The sequence below is a fragment of the Phoca vitulina genome, unplaced genomic scaffold (genome assembly GCF_004348235.1).
Source record: "Phoca vitulina isolate PV1807 unplaced genomic scaffold, GSC_HSeal_1.0 scaffold14, whole genome shotgun sequence".
Classification (NCBI taxonomy): domain Eukaryota; kingdom Metazoa; phylum Chordata; class Mammalia; order Carnivora; family Phocidae; genus Phoca; species Phoca vitulina.
The window spans coordinates 21,365,591-21,386,184 of record NW_022589717.1 but is presented as its reverse complement, the minus strand read 5'-3'; the positions used below and the strand labels follow the sequence as shown (position 1 = coordinate 21,386,184).

At 40.1% G+C, this 20,594-nt stretch overlaps 1 protein-coding gene and 1 pseudogene across 1 annotated transcript in view; one reads left to right on the top strand and one right to left on the bottom strand.

Moving 5' to 3' along the window:
• Positions 1-20,594, top strand: part of ANAPC10 (anaphase promoting complex subunit 10) — a 253,378-nt gene that overhangs the window by 158,107 nt on the left and 74,677 nt on the right. The gene's annotated exons all lie outside the window — the stretch shown is intronic.
• On the bottom strand, positions 14,165-15,453 carry LOC116637494 (annotated as a pseudogene).

The following is a 20,594-nucleotide window of genomic DNA, read 5'->3' as shown; positions in this document are numbered from 1 at the left end:
TTGACTGTACCTTTATACAACTTTGGTTATATTTTCTGGCAGTAGTATGCAAAAACAACTGCAACAACAAACAAAGCAAAGCAAAGCAAAACAAATGCCCATGAAAATAAAGCAGCAGCCTGCTAACACAGTCTAGACTAGCCCAGCAAATTCGCTGCTTTCTCACCATGAAACCTAGGGAAACACTGATGGTGACTAACGCACAGCCAGAATTAATGTGGGAGAGAGGGAATGAAAGCCTTCAGTCATTGGGAGGTCTATGGGGAGCAGGGCAAATTGAGCTGAATTTTCTTTGGCTTCTGATCTGAAGTTTCTCCAGAAAAGGCTTTTCGAGGAAATGAGAGAAATGCCAAGAAGGGGAGGGTGCTAAATGTGGGGTAGATAAGCCTATGAACATACTGTACTTGTCTAAATGATCAAACCATAAGAACAAACTTCAGTTTGTAATTTTAGCCTTATTATCACTTAAAAAAAATTAACATGGGGGTTTTACTGGGCACCTGCCATGTGTTGGCCGCCATATTGCCCTCACTGTGTACTTGGTGGAAATAGTGCCAGCATTTGTCTAAATGACTCCAAGCAAGTTCTAATCTTCCATCTTCCCACTATGTACCATGAAACCCATGTCTAAATATCCAACCTGTTTTGATGTGATCAGAAGAAGGGATCAGAGATTTTTCTGGCATCCTTTATGTACAGATGAATGAGTTTAAATGAAATCTTGATATTTGGATTAATGGAACAGAGATAAGAGATGAGCAAGAATTTTATTTTTCAAGCCCATGATATTAATCTCTTGGTTCCTCAAGTTCCAAGCTACAATGATGTGCGTTATACTACACTGTAGTTGCTGGATTTCGTATTATGTATAGTATCCCCCAGGCACTAGGAGCCAAGGGAGTTACTATGTATACCTAGTAGTAGTGCTTCTCAAACTTTCATGTGCATATTAATCTCTTGGAAATCTTGTTAAAATGCAGCTTCTGTAGGTTTGAGGTGCGCCCGAGATTTTTCATTTCAATCAAGCTTTCACATGATGCTGATGCTGCTTGTCCAAGGAATATATTTTGAGTAGCAAGATATTAGACTAGTTAAAAAACTTATAGAATACTTACATGGGATCCCAAAATATGTGGATCAGTAGCTGTAACATCAGAAAAAATCATAGATCACAACAAACTGGAAATGTTTCCCACATCTTTTGGGAAGATCCATAATATTTTAGCCTCTCAACAAGTCTTCATATTGACCATAAATCTAATCAGCTTTCTCTGTGGTGAGTATCCAGCAATTAAAAGGAGCCAAAATATCTACTCTAAAGATAGTGTGAAATTTCTTAGTTTTGAGGTTGAAAATGCTCAGTAAATACATCTCTAAGAATATATAAGCGTTTTCTTTTCTTTTTTCCTTTCCTTTTTAATATTAAACATCATGAAGAAACTGGACAATCTCTTAAGAAGGAAGAGCTTTCTGTTTTTACAATTAGGATTTCAGTAGTAGTTTGGAGACATTAAAATTTATTTATTTATTTTTAAAGATTTTATTTTTTTATTTGAGAGAGAGAGAGAGAGAGAGCACGAGTGCAGAGAGGAGCAGAGGGAGAGGGAGAAGCAGACTCCCTGCTGAGCAGGGAAACCGACTTGGGCCCGATTCCAAGACCCCGAGATCATGACCCAAGCTGAAGGCAGACGTTTAACCAACTGAGCCACCCACGGGTTCTGAGATACTAAAATTTATTAAACTACAGTCAACCTTTGAATAATGTTGGGGTTAGCAGCACTGACCACCTGTACAGTTGAAAATCCCTGTGTAACTTTTGACTCTCCCCAAATTTAACTACTAAAACCTTACTGTTGACTGGAAGCCTTACTAATAACAATAATACAACAACAAGCCTAATAACATACAGTCAATTAACACGTATTTTGTGTATGTATTATATGCTATATTCTTACAATATGGCTGGAATAAAGAAAATGTTGATAAAAAAATCATTAGGAAGAGAAAATAGATTTATGGTACTATACTGCATTCATTGAAAAAAATCCATGTATAATTGGACCCAACCAGTGCAAGACCTTGTTGTTGAAGAGTCAAGTGCACTTCCAGATTTAGCTATCAGAGAGGATTATATTGGTTCCTCATTTAGCATCCATTTTTCTCTTTCTTCTTTTCTACCAGAAACCCAGTTTTGTGAAAGTGTTGCCCCCTCCCAAGTCCCCCAACACCATGGAGTCATGTACCTAAGGCTAACTGACATCTTCTCTGACACTAAGCCTGGTTTTTTTAAGGATAATCTCATTCCTTTTGCCAGTGGTGATTTAGGAATGAGATGTAGAAGCTTCTAGGAGAGCTTCTAGGACACATTTTCTTGCTCCTAAGAGAGATCTATAGAAGAGAAAAATCTGTCATCTGTATTTTATCAAGATATGTGCTCTGGAACTACCAAAGTTATCTTGTAACCAGCCTGAGAATAAAGCCAACCTCAGTGGAGAGAGGGATAGAACTGGTAACATTGTTAACCACTGACTTAGCCATCTCATAGCCCTCCCTACTTCTGGACCTTTTATTATGTGAAATTGTTTGTTAGTATTCTGGCCAATTTGGCTTGAGATCTCCATTACTTGTAACTGAAAACATCCTTCTTTTTATCTTCACACTAAATAAAGTTGAGAAGGACAACACTTGGAGAGCAGTCATCTCTGGATAGTTGCTTTTGGAATCCCCGAGAAGATCACAAGCAATGAAAATTTATAACCACCTTATTAAAACCGTATAAACTCAATTTGGTTCCACTGAAATAACCAACCACATCGATTCTCCTCAACTAGGTGAACAGATGAATTTCTTTAATTTTCACAAAGTTTTTCAAAAAAATGTTATTTTAAAAGTTAACTTTCATTTTTTTTTTAAAGTTAACTTTCAAATTACACTGAGCAAATTAGAACTGAGCAGGTTTTTAAAACATTGATTTATTTATTTTGATTTTCTATTTTATGTACTTTGTGTGGCTTCTGATGAGTGGTCCTAGATTATTCATGACTGTTTCTACTGTGAGTAGATATATTTTAAGAAAAACAAGTCACCGGCCACTCTTTCTGCACTTTGAACACACACATTGCCAGAGTGGATACTGTACAAATGTGAAAAATTAGAACTCACATTACAGTTCAGGCTGCTGCAATGCTTTGACATTGGCTTCTCCCAAAAGTAAATAGTCTTAGTTTGTTGATCATTTTTTGTTCAAACTCCATTTGTGAGTGTTGTGAAACATTAAATAATCCTTACATTTGCACTGCTGAGTATGATGCTGTGTGAAGCAAAGGGGTTGAAGAATGACTTCTTTATAATAGCATATGGCAATTCTCTCTAATGAGAGGCCATTTACTGTACAAGTCTCCTACATGTGGTACTTGACAGCAGGTGTCTGGAGAACATCCTGTGAACATTTTCAAGTATACTGTTACTGGCGATTGGCAAGAAAAGGTAAAGATCTGAACGTGGAAGATTGAACCAGAAAGAAGAATAAAATGCAAAACGATAATGAAAGAGCTAGAGAAAAAAAAGAAAACCTAAAAACCCTACCTCACCAGCTTGTTTCTGCATTAAGGAAGTGTATAAATAACTCCATTAGAGGGCACTAAACATGACATATTACCTACAGAGAAGAGAAAGGTCTTATTGTACTCAAACCACTAAGTTACCTAAGGCTCCTTTCTCAATAGAGAATGGATGCTAGTGACTGGCCCACGTCAGTGTGGAGTTTAATTAAACCACTCAACGCTAGTCTGCAGAAGCTGAGAATGAAATTTATTGAGGAAAAATATTCCTTTGGACAAGTTTTACATGAGATTTTTGCATCCCATGCTTAATGTCAAATGCAGGGCTGTCACTCATAATTGTGTTTTTGTGCACTGAACAAAGGCACCTGGTCCAAGAGGTGAGTGGGGGCTTCAGTCAAAGCCACATTGCACTTGCCAAGCTGAAACCTTCGCTAACGACTACATTTGCTGGGAGCAAATTGCATTTTTTTGTTGTTGTTGTTTTTTCATCCCACAGAGCTACGTTCTTTAAGCCATGTGCTCTCCTTCAGGGGGCATCTTTTACTAATTCAACCACATGGGAGGGAGGGGAACTTTTTTTTTTATGGTATTTTCCTAATTTGTCCACCAAGGGGAGACACCTTTTTCATCTTTAGCACAAAAGCACGTGTACATTAACAGCTGCCCTGTTCAAGAAGATTGAGTCTCTGCTCCCAAAATTGGACCATACAAAAAGAATAAAATAGAGCGCATTTGGGCATTTAGCTACTGATCTGTAGCAGATTACTCTGATACTTTGAGAAATTTTATTGTTAGAGGATAGATGTGGCCTTATGATCTGTGTGCGATTCTAGGAACTGGCCTACTCTGTTGGTGAAAGTTAGTAAGCTATAGGAGGGAAGAATAGACCTCTATCCCTGAAAGGAGGACTCTATAATCCTCCCCTTCCATTGCCACCCCGTGTCCCTGGTCTCAGCGGTCTTAGTAATAGAAAGTGAGCAAAATCAATGGGGACTGTTTTTTTCTTTTATTCCATATGACATATTACACTTTATGTATGACTAGAGAGGGAGTGAAAACAAAGCAATCAAGAGGAAAAAGAAATCACACACACAGTCTGTTCTTTCTTTTTCTTCTTATCAAAGTTTTAGTGGGGATTGTTGACTCATTTATTAATTCTCTTGCTTGTCAAGATCAAGAGAGAAAAATATCTTCCTCCAATAATTCTGTTCTTGACCAATGTGGTTGATTTTATGCTTTCTTTAATTATTTGCTTCCTGCTCCTTGTGAGAAGATTATACATTTTTACCCTGCAGTTCTCACCCATCAAAGACTATTCTTCCTTGTCCCATTGATATCAGGTTTCACCACGTGACTTCCTGTGGCCAGTCCTATTTGAGCAGATGTGATAAATGCCATTGAGTGGTTGGCTCTAACACTGTCTTCCATGTGCCATGAGGACAGCATGTCCTAAATAGGGGCTGTTTCTCCAGCCTGGGTCTGAGAATGAGAAGCCATGTAGAATAGAGTCACAACCCACCTTCAGCCTACATGTAACACAAGTGCTGAATAAACCTTTATTTTATAAGCCACAGAGATTGGGGCATCATTGTTATGATAACTGACTGGTACCAGGAGTGAAATGCTGCATAACAACTGAATCCTAAAAGATATGGCATTGGCTTCTGGACAGTGTGTGACAGGAAACTTTAAAACGGGGAAAAAAATGGCAATCCATGACATGGAGTGGTAAATATTTGGAGTGGTAAATATTTGGTATAATGACTGTCCATAATAATCTGAAGGCAGATAAGACAGTTAATATACTTGTGACTTTAGGTTAAGATGTGGTGAAACAGAATGTCACTAATGTGCCATGGTGGTTATTAGGTGCATTTGACAACTATAAAGAAGAAATGAACTCAGCAAGGAATTGGCCAAGCAGGGATGAGAGGAAAGAGAGAATTTAGAAGTGTTGAGAATTGCAGGGTTGAAATATGTAACTGTTTCTCTTATCTACCAATAAAAGATAAAATTTAGAAATGATTTCAACAATAGAAGTCAATTAAAATTCAGTCATGGACAGAAGAATAAATCAAGGGGCATGGCTACCACAACCCTTCTTAAAATCTTTAAATGTATTAAGGTGTCTCCCTCCCTCCCAAATAAATCCTTTTAGCTGGACAGGAGAAAAGAGATGGTTCAGAGGAAAGTGATAAGGGCCTGTCTATGCAATAAAAGACCAATAAGCTCAATCTGCTTCTGGTGGGGGGAAGGGGCTTAAAAAAATTATAGTGACTATTGTCACATGGACCTAACTGAAATCAAATAGATACAAAGCCAACAGTTGTGTGTGTGTATGTGTGTGTGTGTGTGTGAGAGAGAGAGAGATTGTCAAAAGAGCCATCACTGGCTTGAATTTGAAAAGATCATGACTGCAAGACATAAAAGCAAACATTTTGGATCCCTGCATATCTATACCCAATACCCAATACCATTCTAGAATTCCTTCCACCCTTGATATCTGGTCACCCTGGCTTGCCTTCAGCAAGAATCCTGGTAAGTTGGTTTAACAACTACCCTTCACGTGCTCCTCTAGTAATTTTCCATCTACCTCCGCATTCTGCTCACTGACTATCAATCCCCACTTGTGTTTGTTGTATTCGGAATTGATCCCGATTTACCTCCTTATTGTGATAGTCTTGGCACCTATTACAATAGTCCGGAAGTCTTCCTTACTGTCTTAACAAGTGTCAGAATAATTTTTTCTTTAATAATGCTCAGCCATGGGCGCCTGGGTGGCTCAGTTGGTTAAGCGACTGCCTTCAACTCAGGTCATGATCCTGGAATCCTGGGATTGAGTTCCACATCGGGCTCCTGGCTCAGCGGGGAGCCTGCTTCTCCCTCTGACCCTCTCCCCTCTCATGCTGTTTCTCTCTCTCTCTCTCTCAAATAAATAAATAAAATCTTAAAAAAAAATAATGCTCAGTCATGAAGAAGGACATATTGTTCAGTGGCCTCTTTAGATGTAGTCAAGGAGGATAATGAAAAAGGTAGAGTCTCTTAGAAGGTAGAATCAAGAGCCATAGAGAAAAATGGACTGAAGAATTATTTCCAGGAAGTATAACTAGAGCCAAATCTAGGAGCATTTCCTCCCCACAGAGGAGGCCTTTGCAACATTTGCCCAGGGGGTTTTAGAATTGCTATTGGTATATATATATATATACCGGGGTCCTGGGATCAAGTCACGCATTGGGCTTCCTGCTCAGTCCGGAGCATGCTTCTCCCTCTCCCTCTGCTACTCCTCCTGCCTGTGCACTCTCTCTCTGTCTCTCAAATAAATAAATAAAATCTTTAAAAAAATAATAACACTGATAATATATATACATATATCAATCACATCTTTATCCATTCGTCTGTTGATGGACATCTGGGCTCTCTCCATATTATGGCTATTGTGGACATTGTTGCCATATATATACATATAATGAAATATTACTCAGCCATCAAAAGAATGAAATCTTGCCATTTGCAATAATGTGGATGGAGCTAGAGGGTATTATGCTAAGTGAAATAAGTCAGTCAGAGAAAGACAAATACCATATGATTTCACTTGTATGTGTGATTTAAGAAACAAAACAGATGAACATAGGGGAAGGGAAGGAAAAATAAAATAAGACAAAAACAGAGAGGGAGGCCAACTCTAAGAGACTTTTAAATATAAAGAACAAACTGAGGGTTGCTGGAGGGGAGAGGAGTGGGGGGATGGGGTAACTGGGTGATGGACATTAAAGAGGGCACATGATGTAATGAGCACTGGGTGTTATATGCAACTGGTGGATCACTGAATTCTACCTCTGAAACTAGTAATACAGTATATGTTAACTAAATTGAACTTAAATAAAATATTAAAAAAAAGAGATTTGCTATTGGTATGTTACTGCTCTGCATCTCTCATTCTTCCCCTTTCTGAAGAGTGTTTGTTACTGTTATCTTATTCCTGAGCTACTATTATATCTTAACCATGTAACTTATGTTTTAGTCCATATATCTCTGAAGAAAGAGTAGACATACCCAGATGTGAAGTAGAGACTATCAGGAGATCCTGGTCTTCAGATGTGCTTTCATAATTACATGAGATTTTGCATGTGGAGAGGATGAAAGCAATGATCCAGAGGGTAAACTGTGGCAGATTGTGTATTGTGCCCCCGTTATTTATTCTCCCCTTCCCTCAAAGAGGATTATTCATACTCACCCATTGCCAGATGATTTGCGGTTACCCTCCCCACCTGACCCTCCCACCATGGGAGGGGTATATTTTGTGGAAACAAGCAAAGACCACCCAACTGAGAATAAACAGAGGCTATTTATTCAGAGTTTGCTATATAGCAAGGCAGTCAGCCTCCATCACTAGCATTTGGCAGAGATTCAAAGGCAGGCAGGGGAGTAGGAGAGCGATTTTACAGTGGAAGAAAGGGAAGGCTTCAGGTATGCTGATTGGATGTTGTTGGCATGGGGAAGCTGGAGGCAGATCTAACTCGAAGTGGGGACTGTTATGTGATTGGTTTGGGAGCATATTTGGCTTTCTCTGGTTGATCCTGAGTTGGAAGCAGGGGCAAAAATTTCTGGCGGTCTTTGACCAAGTCCTGACCATTTTGGACCAATTGCTACAGATGTTGTGGTTTGGCTTCCTGGGCTGGTTGCTGCCCAGGTTATGGGTCAAAGTCACTGCACAGGTCTGGTCATTATTCACTTGTATATTCGGACTCTCCACTTTGTCTCATTGACATTGAGCTTAGCAGTGGGACTTCCATGGCCAATAAGAGGTGAGTGGGCATCATATATGTCATGTTTGAGCAGGAGGTTTGAGAGCCATGGTGTGTTGGCTCTGGCCCTCTTTTCCATCTGCAGTGAGAATGGCATGCCCCACACAGGGGCTGCTTCTTTAGTCTATGTTCTAGAACGTGAAGACTCACGGCACAGAGCCACAGCCTACGCATTGTCCAATTTTAGTATATGTGCTGCCAAAGCGAGCACAGCCTATGCATTGTCAAAAACAGCTGTAGTGGACCTCAAGTCCAGGTGAAATGCTATTGTTTTATAAGCTATTATCAATTGAGATTCGTTGTTTAGGCAACACAGCTAAGTAATACTGTCATCCTCTGGTTTGGATCAGAGAGACTTTGATAGGGGGATGGTTCTACTTTAAAGAAAATCTAAATAAAAGGTTAAAGGCGTGTTTTTCTACATACTAAGAAACGGTATGTCTGCACCAACAAATAATAATAATACTGATAGGGGCACCTGTTAAGCATCTGCCTTTGGCTCAGGTCATGATCCCGGGGTCTTGGGATCGGGTCACGCATTGGGCTTCGTGCTCAGCCGGGAACGTGCCTCTCTCTCTCCCTCTGCTACTCCTCCTGCCTGTGCACTCTCTCTCTCTCAAATAAATAAATAAAATCTTTAAAAAAAATAATGACACTGATAATAGCAGCTGATACAGGCTGGCCGGGTCTGAGGACCCAGCGGGGGTCCCGCAGGACCAGCCAAGAGGGTCCTTGGCTTCACACAGGATGGCAGTCAAACTCAATCCAAGAGGAAGTGAGAGCAGAGTTTATTGAAGACGCAGAGAGAGTGCAGATGCAGACAAAGCATATGGGAGACTTGGAAAGGAAAGAGGAATGAAGAATGAGTCTTGTCTTTGCTTGGGGCCTGGGGTTTTAATTGAAGATTATGGTCTGGTGCATGTGTGTTCTCAGCCATCCAGGAACAAAGATGAGTGTTTGTTCCTAAGTCACTTATGCCCTGGAGTCAGGGGTCTTAGTGAGTCAATGGTCTTGGAAAATGTTCATGACGAGACGACCCTGCCTGGTCACTCCTTAGATGTTATCTGTTGTACTGGAAGACTCCAAAGAAATCATTAACTCCTTGACCTTTACCAGGAGGACATACATTATCTGTTCTATAAGCCAGGTCCTAGCAAAAATAGAAGCAGGAAAAGGAGCAAAAAAGCAGTCCTTCATGGGGTCCCTTCCGTTTCCCTGTCTCACAGTGACCATCTATAGTTAGTGATTTTGAAATCTGCATGTAATGATATGAAGGCAATGTTATTCACCAGAATTCCTTTTTAAAAAGGAGAGCTGTTTTTGCTAGGAAAATACTGCAATTACTGATAATGGTGAGACAGTGAAGTTGGAGGCATGGGCCGGGTCACTCTTAGTAAGCGAGGCAGCGTTTTGGTTGTTGAGCCAGACAGAAAGGGGACTAGGAAGAGAGGAAGACAGGACATGGGACCAGTGAGGTGATGGGAGACTGCAGCACCCATCTCGAGTACATTCCTCATCTTGAGTACATTTGTGCAAGTTATGCAAGATCTGGGTCCGGAAACTTGGTGAGACTGTGAAGGGGCCAGGCTTCCCTTCATATGGATATGCTGAAGTAGACTGGTGGGTGCAGAAATAGAGAAGTGGAGATCATTAAGGCCTTGAGCCGCCGGAAGTTACAGGAAGTTGTAGGAAGGGCTTTTAAGCAGGGGTTAGAGAGCTGGGCCAAATTCAACCAGATTTTTAAGTTTTAGAGGGCTCCTGCTGATAGATAAATGATAGTAAGAAACACCCATAAGTAAATATTATTCCCATTTCACTGATAGGAAGTTGAGACACATAACAATGACATAACTTGCCTCGAATCACACAGTAATTTGAACAGTTGGGATGAAAGTATAATATGAATTCTCCAAAGGTTATGCTCTTTGGTCTCTGTTATTATGGTCCGTGCTAAATTTAAGTTTTGATGATAAATTTATAGCATTTCAGAAAAATTTTAACAAAGGTAATTAGGGAACTATGGAATTCTAGCAATGTGCCATTTTAATTTTTTTTTTAAGATTTATTTATTTGAGAGAGACAAAGAGAGAGAGAGAATGAGCAGGAGGAGGGGCAGAGGGAGAGGGAGAGAGAGAATCCACAGGCAGACTCCCTGCTAAGGGTGGAGCCTGATGCGGGCCTCTATCCCAGACCCTGAGATCAAGACCTGAACCAAAACCAAGAATCGGCTGCTTAATCGGCTGAACCACCCTGGTGCCCCTGCATTGTGCCTTTTTTTTTTAATGGATTCAACACCTCTTTTTTAAAACCATCAATTGTTCATGTTACTTCTGGCTTAAAACCCTTTGGAGGTGAAGGATCAAGTCCCAGGCCCTTGCCAGGGCACCCATCTGACCTGGGCCCCCAGGCCACAGCTCCAGTTTCAGCTCACACCACACTCTGCCTCTGTCTGAATTCCAACTACACTGATTTCTTCAAAGCCACCACTGTATTCTTGCATTCACCTCCACCCCCTTGTCAGAAAAGAAAAAAAAAAAAAAAACCTTTCACGGAACTAAATCCTGCTCATCTTTCAGATTCCAGTGTAAATATTTCTTCTTCATTGCAGCCTCTCCTAACTACCTGCCTGCTTCCCCTCCAGTTTAGGTCATGTCCTCTTGTTACCTATTCTCATAGCTCCTTGTCCTGCTCCGTTGTCAGTACTTGTCTTTGGCTGTGGCTATAAATCTTTGTGTTAGTAATAGAATCTCTTGTTGTCTTAATGAGAGGTAGGGGAATTGTAGGGGTTACCAGGGAGAGTGATGGCCGCCTGGGTTCAAGCTTCAGTTCTGCCATTTATTAACAGGAAGGGCCTGGCCCTGTTACTTAAGATCTCTCTGTCTTGCTTCCCTCTTCTGTATAATGGCATGGTACAATAGGACATACTTCTGGGAAAGAGCTGTTTCTCTACACTCTTACACAGAACACTTCTGACACCAGATGTGTGTGTGTGTTTCCACAACAGTACAGTTCACTTCTCTGTGGAACATCGACTAGATGTCCTACAGTTTAACTCAATTATGACACTAACTGCTTGGAGTTAGAACAAACCTCACACATTAAGGGTTCAGTCCCACAAAACTGCCCCACTTCAGATACTAATAAAAATGGTGGGTCCCCGGGTTACCCACGACTTCTGTTGGACTTGGCTACAAACAGAGGTCCCCATAACCTCAGGTTTGATATTTTACTAGAATGGCATACAAAACTCCAGGAACATTTACTTACATTTCCTGGTTTATTATAAAGGATACAGATGAAGAGGTACGTAGGGTGAGGTCCAGAAGGTTCCTTGAGTGCAGGAGCTTCTGTCCCTGTGGACTTGGGTCTGTCATCCTCCCAGCACATGGATGTATTCACCAACCTGGAAGCTCATCAAATCTCATCTTCCAAGAGTTTTTATAGAGCTTTATTATTCAGCTCCCTACCCCAACCCTCTTCTTGAAGGTCAGTGGCTGGATCTGAAATTTCCAACCCTTTAATCATTTGGTCTTTCTGGTGACCAGCCCTATCATGAGGCTATCTGGGACTTCATCCTAAGTCACCTCATTTGCATAAATCAGGTGTGATTAAAATGACTTGTGGATAACAATAGACACTTCTATCACTTAGGAAATTCCAAGGGTTTTAATGAATTCTATACAAAAACCAAGTTTAACAAAGGATGCTCTTATTACCTGTATTACTCAGGATATTACAAAGGTTTTAGGAGCTCTGTGACAGGAACTGGGGAAGAAGACCAAATCTGTATTTCTTTTTTTTTTTTTTAAGCTTTTATTTTAATCTCTCGATGCTCACCAAAAGTGCCCTCCTTAATCCCCATCACCTATTTCACCCATCCCCCACCCACCTCCCCTCTGGTAACTATCAGTTTGTTCTCCTTAGTTAGGAGTCTCTTTCTTGGTTTCTCTCTCTCTCTTTCCACTTTGCTTGTTTGTTTTGTTTCTTAAATTCCACATAAGAGTGAAATCATATGGTATTTGTCTTTCTTTGGCTGACTTATTTCACTTACTATTATAGCTCCATACATGTCATTGCAAATGGCAAGATTTCATTCTTTTTTACAGCTGAATAATATTCCATTGTATATATATACCACATCTTCTTTATCCATTCATCAGTTGATGGATACTTGGGCTGCTTCCATATCTTGGCTATTGTAAATAATGCTGCTATAGGGGTACATGTATCCCTTTGAATTTGTATTTTTGTATTCTTTGGGTAAATACCCAGTAGTACAATTGCTGGATTGTAGAGTAGTTCAATTTTTAACTTTTTGAGAACCTCCATTCTGTTTTCCAGAGTAGCTGCACCAGTTTGCATTCCCACCAACAGGGTAAGCGGGTTCCCCTTTCTCCATATCCTCGCCAATGCCTGTTGTTTCTTGTGTTTTTGAGTTTAGGCATTCTGACCAGTGTGAAGTGATATCTCATTATAGTTTTGATTTGCATTTTTCTGATGATAACTGAAGATAAGCAACTTTTCATGTGTCTGTTGGCCATCTGTATGTCTTCAGAGAAACCTCTGTTCATGTCTTTGGTCCATTTTTAAACTGAATTATTTGTTTTTGGGGTGTTGAATTGTTTAAGTTCTTTATATGTTTTGGATACTAACCCTTTATTCGATATGTCATTTGCAAATGTCTTCTCCCATTCAGTAGGTTGCCTTTTATTTTTGTTGATTGTTTCCTTCTCTGTGCAGAAACTGTTTATTTTGATGTAGTCCAATAGTTTATTCTTGCTTTTGTTTCCCTTTCTTCAGGGGACTTATGTAGAAAAAAGTTGCTATGACCAATGTCAGAGAAATTACTGCCTGTGCTCTCTTCTAGGATTCTTATGGTTTCAGGTCACACATTTAGGTATTTTGAATTTATTTTTGTGTATGGTGTAAGAAAGTGGTCCAGTTTCTTTCTTTTGCATGAATTGTGATGCCTCCAGTTTTGTTTTTCTTTTTCACAATTGCTTTGGCTATTCAGGGTCTTTTGTGGTTCCATACAGATTTTAGGATTGTTTGTTCTAGTTCTGTGAAAAATGCTGTTGATACTTTGATAGGGATTGCATTAAATGTATAGATTGCCTTGGGTAGTATAGACATTTTAACAATATTTGTTCTTTCAACCCATGAGCATGGAATATCTTTCCATTTCTGTGTCATCTTTAATTTCTTTCATCAGTGTTTTATAGTTTTCAGAGTGCAGGTCTTTCACCCCTTTGGTAAAGTTTATGCCCAGGTATTTTATTATTTTTGGTGCAATTGTAAATGGGATTATTTTCTTAATTTCTCTTTCTGCTGTTTCACTCTTAGTGTATAGAAATGCAATGGATTTCTGTGCATTGATTTTGTATCCTGAGACTTTACTGAATTCATTTTTCAGTTCTAGTAGTTTTGTGGTGGAGTCTTTAGGATTTTCTATATAGAGTATAATGTCATCTGCAAATAGTGAAAGTTTTACTTCTTCCTTACCAATTTGGATGCCTTTTATTTCTTTTTGTTGTCTGATTGCTGTGGCTAGGACTTATGTACTATGTTGAGTAAGCAGTGAGAGTGGACATCCTTCTCTTGTTCCTGACTGTAGAGGAAGAGCTTTCAGTTTTTCCCCATTGAGGATGGTGTTAGGTATGGGTTTTTCATATATGGCCTTTATCGTGTTGAGGTATGTTCCCTCTAAATCTACTTTGTTGAAAGTTTTTTTTTTTTTTTTTTTAAACTTCGACAATTTATTGAGAGGCACCCCTCCCCGCCCGCGCAGTCTCTAGGTCACTTTTTCCTCTTGTAGATCTTGTGTGCCAGCAGCAGGAAGATGGCCGGGGGCAGGGGCGAGGCGTACTGCTCGATGAGGCCCAGAAGGTGGCCATAGCTGTCTTCCTCATACTGCGTGAACAGGGAGGGCATGTTCAGCTCCTCGTACAGCGCCTTCACCCGGGTCACATTCTCCGCCTCCTTCTGTCCGTGATTCTCCTGAAAGAGCTGACGCTGTTTCGGAGTGGCCCGCTGCAGACACTGAACCACCAGCCAGCTGCATTTGTTGTCCTGGATGTCTGTGCCAATCTTGCCTGTCACACTGGGGTCCCCAAAGAGGTCGAGGTAATCGTCCTGAATCTGAAAGAACTCCCCCATCTCCAGCAGGATCTTCTTGGCATTGGCATGCTCTTTCTCCCCATCCATGCCCGCCATGTACATGGCAGCCGCCACAGGAAGAAAGAACGAGTAGAAAGCGGTCTCGTGGGGCGCCTGGGTGGCTCAGATGGTTAAGCGTCTGCCGTCAGCTCAGGTCATGATCCCAGGGTCCTGGGATCGAGTCCCGCATCGGGCTCTCTGCTCCTTGGGAGCCTGCTTCTCCCTCTGCCTCTCTCTCTCTCTCTCTGTCTCTCATGAATAAATAAATAAACTCTTAAAAAAAAAAAAAAAAAAGAAAGCGGTCTTGTACTTGACCATAGATTTGTACCTCTTTTCAGTGAATCTGCCAAGATCCACGTTGCCCTGGGGGGCTGTGATGAGGTCCAGGGTCTGTCCGATCTCAGTCTGATAGGAACTCTGCAGGAAAAACTCAATCAGGTTCAGGTAATGGGGCTGCTCCCGACAGTGGAGCTTCAGGGGCGGTAGATACAGTGTTCATAAGCAAAGCATCATTGATGGCATCCAAACCTATGCCTGGCTTCTGATACCAGCAGATCTGCCCCCGTCAGGTGAGGGATGAGTCCATAATGTCGTCGGACACCAGGAAGAAAGCTTGGAGCAGTTCCACACACGAGCCCACAGTCAGGGTCCGCCGGAGACTATCGGCATCCTGCTTCCTTGGCTCTACCAGCTCCTGAAATGCTATCAGCACAGTCAAACCCCGCTGGCACTTGCCTCCAATCACATTGTACTCCAAGACCTCCTTGAGCCGGGCAATGGCGTCTCCGGTCTCCGGGTGGCCCACGCCATCCTCGGTCAGCACCTTGACAATCTGGGAGAAATGCTGGATGAAATCCTGCTTTGCTTGGGCATAAGGGTCCAATTTCTGGTCTCCATTCATTCTGAGGGAGGAGTAAAGTGCTCTGCTCCTGGATGCCAGCTCTTCCTACTTTGTTGAAAGTTTTTATTATGAATGGATGCTGTACTTTGTCAAATGCTTTTTCTGCATCTATTGAAATGATCATATGGTTCTTATACTTTCTCTTACTGATGTGATGTATTGTGTTGATTGATTTGCAAATACTGAACCACGCTTGCAACCCAGGAATAAATCCCACATGATTGTGGTGAATGATTTTTAAAAATCTATTGTTAGATTCATTTGCTAGTATTTTGTTGAAGATTTTTGCATCTATGTTCATCAGAGATATTGGCCTATAGTTCTCTTTTTTTGTGTGCTGTCTGTATCTCGTTTTTTATCATGGTAATGCTTACCTTGTAGAATGAATTTGGAAGTTTTCCTTCCTTTTCAGTGTTTTGGAATAGTGTGAGAAGAATAGGTATTAACTCTTTTTAAAATGTTTGTTAGAGGGGTGCCTGAGTGGCTCAGTCAGTTAAGTGTCTGACTCTTGATCTCAGCTCAGATCATGATCTCAGGGTTGTGAGATTGAGCCCCGAGTTGGACTCCACATTGGTCATGGAACCTGCTTAAGATTCTCTCTCTCTCCCCCTCTCTAAATAAATAAATAAATAAATAAATTGATTGATCGATCGATTGGTAGAATTCACCTGTGAAGGCATCTGCTCCTGGACTTCTGTTTGTTGAGAATTTTTTGATTACTGATTCAATTTCTTTTCTGGTTATCAGTCTGTTCAAATTTTCTGTTTCTTCCTGTTTCAATTTTGATAGTTTATATGTTCCTAGGAATTTATACATTTCTTCTAGGTTGTCCAGTTTATTGTTGATTTGTTTTATAATATTCTCTTATAATTGTTTGTATTTCTGTGGTGTTGGTTGTTATTTCTCCTCTCTCATTTGTGATTTTTATTTATTTGGGTCCTTTCTCTTTTTTTCTTGATAAATCTGACTAGAAGTTTATCAATTTTGTTGATTCTTTTCAAAGAATCAGCTCCTGGTTTCATTGATCTGTTCTTTTTTTTTTTAGTTTCTATATCATTTATTTCTGTTCTGTTTAATATTTCCTTCCTTCTGCTGGTTTTAGGTTTTGTTTGTTGTTCTTTTCCTAGCTCCTCTAGGTGTATGGTTAGATTGTCTATTTGAGATTTTTCTTGCTTCTTGAGATAAGCCTGCATTTCTATAAACTTCCCTCTTAGAACTGTTTTTGCTGCTTCTAAATGTTTTGAACAATTTTGTTTTCGTTTTTATTTTTTCCATGTACTTTTTAGTTTCTTCTTTTATTTCCTGGTTAACCCATTCATTGTTTAGTAACATGTTATTTAACCTGCGTGAATTTGTGGTCCTTCCAGATTTTTTCTTTTGGTTGACTTCTAGTTTCATAGCATTGTGGTAAAAAAAGATGCATAGTATGACTTCGATCTTTTTTAATTTGTTGAGGCTTATTTTGTGGCCTAATATGTGATCTGTTCTGGCGAATGTTCCATGTACATTTGAAAAGAATGTGTATTCTGCTGTTTTAGGATGGAATGTTCTGAATATATCTGTTAAATCCATCTGGTCCAGTGTGTCATTCAAAACTATTGTTTCCTTGTGGATTTTCTGTTTAGATGATCTGTCCATTGAAGTAAGTGGGGTGTTAAAGCCCCTACTATTACTGTATTATTATCGATTAGTTCCTTTATGTTTGTTATTAACTGTTTTATGTATTTGGGTGCTCCCATGTTGGGTGCATAAATGTTTACCGTTGTTATATCTTCTTGTTGGATTGTCCCCTTTATTATTATATAGTGTCCTTTGTCTCTTGTTACAACCTTTGTTTTAAAGTCTATTTTGTTCCACATAAATATTGCTACTCTGGCTTTCTTACGACATCCATTTGCATGATAAATGTTTCTCAGTCCTCTCATTTTCTATCTGTAGGTGTCTTTAGGTCTAAAAAGTCTCTTGGAGGCAGCATATAGATGGGTCTTATTTTTTTTATCTATTCTGTCACCTTGTGTCTTTTGATTGGAGTGTTTATTCCATTTACATTCAAAGTAATTACTGATAGATATGTATTTATTGACATTGTAGTACTTGTTTTGTGGTTGTTTCTGAAGACTTTCTCTCATGGTTTTCTTGTTTCTTTAGTGATATATTTTGACTTCTTTCTTTTTATTCTTTGCATATTTATTAGTGGTTTTTTATTTGTGGTTACCATTACAGTAGTATATGACATCTTCTGCATATAGCAGTCTATATTAGGTTGATAGTTGTTTAAGTTTGAACCCATTCTTTACTCCTCTCCTCCCCATGTTTTAGGTATAAGGTGTCATATTTTACATCCTTTTATGTTGTGAATTACTTGACTGATTTTTTACAAAAATATGAATTTTTACTGCTTTTTTGTTTCCTACCTTCATATTGTTGTTTTTGGCCCTTCTTTCCACTCAGAGTCCATTTTAATATTTCTTGCAGGGCTGGTTTAGTGGTAATGAGCTCCTTTAGTTTTTGTTTGTCTGGGAATCTCTTTATCTCTCCTTCTATTCTGAATAATAGCCTTGCTGGATAGAGTAGTCTTGAATGCAGGTTTTTTCCATTCAGCACTTTGAATATATCATGCCACTACTTTCTGGCTTGGAAAGTTTCTGCTGAAAAATCTGCTGGTAGCCTTATGGGGTTTCCTTTACATGTAACTGTCTTCTTTGGTCTTGCTGCTTTTAATATTTTTTATCATTATATTTTGCCATTTTAATTACAAATATGTCTTGGTGTGGATCTGCTTTTGTTGATTTTGTTGGGGGGTTCTCTGTGCCTCCTGGATCTGGATATCTGTTTCCTTCCTCAGATTAAGGAAATTTTCAGCTATTATTTCTTCAAATAAATTCTCTGCCCCCCTTTTTCTCTCTTCTTCCCCTGGAACACCTATAATACAAATGTTATTACATTTGACGGTGCCACTGAGTTCCCTAAGTCTATTCTTATTTTGCGTAATTCTTTTTTCTCTCTTTTGTTAAGCTTGCTTACTTTCCATTACTCTGTCTTCTAGGTCATTGATTTGTTCCTCTGCTTTTTCCGGCATGCTGTTCATTCCTTCAAGCATGTTTCTCGTTTTGTTTATTAATCCCTTTATCTTTGCTATGTTATTTCTTATCTCTGTGTTAATGGTCTCACTGATGCTCTTCACTCTTTTCTCCAATCCAGTGAGTATCCTTATGATCATTCCTTTAAAATCTCCATGAGGCATATTACTTATATCTGTTTCATTTAGATCTCTGGCTGTGGCCTTGTCCTATTCTTTCATTTGGGACAAATTCCTCTGTCTTCTCATTTTGTCTACATCTCTGTCCTCTTTCTCTGTGTTAGGAAATTCAGCTATGTCTCCTGTTCTTGAGAGTAATGGCTTTATGAAGAGGTTCTATAGGGCCCTGCAGTGTAGTGTCCCTTGTTCCCCAGGGCCTGGTGCTTCTGGGAGTGTCTCCCTCGTGTGCTGTGTGCATGCTGCTGTTGCATCCTGGCCTCTTTATTCTTCAGGCCAGAAGTCTGCAGAGGCTCTCTTTACCCGTTGTGGGCAATGTTTGGTCCTTATCTTGAATGTGGCTCATCTTAACTAGGTGTGCTCTGGTCTGCTCATGGAATGAGACCTATTGCCACTGCACCAGAACCGAGGCCTTACGAAACTCCCTGGTTGGGAGACACGGTGTTGGCAGGAGTTTGGGCTGGTCTTCTGAGGGAGGGGGCCCACCATGCTTGAACTGAAGCAAGTATGACTGGGAAGGGCAGTTCCACCAGAGCGTAGGGGGGCGGGGCTTGGTGTAAGCAAGTTAGGTAGCGGTTGTGCTGGTTTCTGTAGGTGACTCTGTGTTTATGCTGATGGGTGGGGAAGGGAAATGGCACCAGTCAGTTCCTTTGTTCCTGGAATGGTCTCTCTGTGAACACTGCCTCTCTGGGACATGGTTCAAGAAGAGCAAATAACCTCCCCACTGTGTGCCCCAGGCACTCCTCAGATCACTATTTCCATGCTGTATGGCCATTGGATGTTTGCCCTGTGTTTTCTACAAGAGTAGCCCCAGTACCCTCCAAGCTCCCCCAGAGCCAAGCATGGTGACCTTTTAAACTCTAGGCTTTAAGACCCTCTGGTTGCAAGAACTCAGGAAATTCAGGCCCTCTTGCTTTCCAAGCCAATTGCTATAGGCATTCATTTTCCTTGTGTGCTCTTCCATGTGTCAGTCTGTCTCTCACCTTTTCTGTGACCATAACTCCCTCCCCACTGCAGTGGCCATGATCTTTCTCCACATCTCATCTCCACACTTCCTAACTTCTTTGATGAGGCTTCTTCTCTACCTTTAGTTGTGGAATTTGTTCTGCCAGTCTTCAGATCAATTTCTGGGGTAATTAGGATGATTTGATAATTATCTAGTTGTATTTGTGGGATGAGGCGAGCTTAGGGTCCTTCTACTCCACCGCCATCTTCCTTCCCTAGAATCCAAATCTATATTTCTTATTATACACTACTTCATATGCATGTTGTGAGAATTAAATGAGTAAGCTCTATGGAGTGCTTTGTATAAAAGGGGATCACTCTTAAATTTAGATGAAAAGCAGACTGTCAAAATAGGTTACTTGGGGGTAGGGCAAATTGAAAGATGAACTAGATATGCATAAATACATACATGTACACTTCTTTTTAGTGTTGACAGAAATTAGTAGGCCCAGAGATAAACAGATTGAAAATATCATATTGTAATACAATTTCTTCTTTGTGGCTGAATAATATGGTCATTAAAGCACAAGTTAAAAAAATGGGTTTTAGGATCCACTGATCTACTTGATGAATTATGTGTAATTATTGCTTGTTAGCCAGCATGAACAGAAGGTTATTGCAGTTGAAGGTCAAAAACTTAAAATAATAAATTCAGTTAAGGGAAAACATATTGATAGTGTCCAGAATGCAGTATTTTATCTGTTTAAAAGTGTGAGCCACATGATACACCCTAATCTATCTATATTGGCTAACTTCATTTCTTGTAGTCCACAAATACAGCCTTTGGCCTTCCCAGAATCACCAAAACAATTTTTAACAAAAATGCTGTGAGACCTACCCTACCAGATGTCAAGACTTATAAAACTTAAGTCTGTGGTACTGCCGCAAGCTTAAAAAAATAAGCAGTG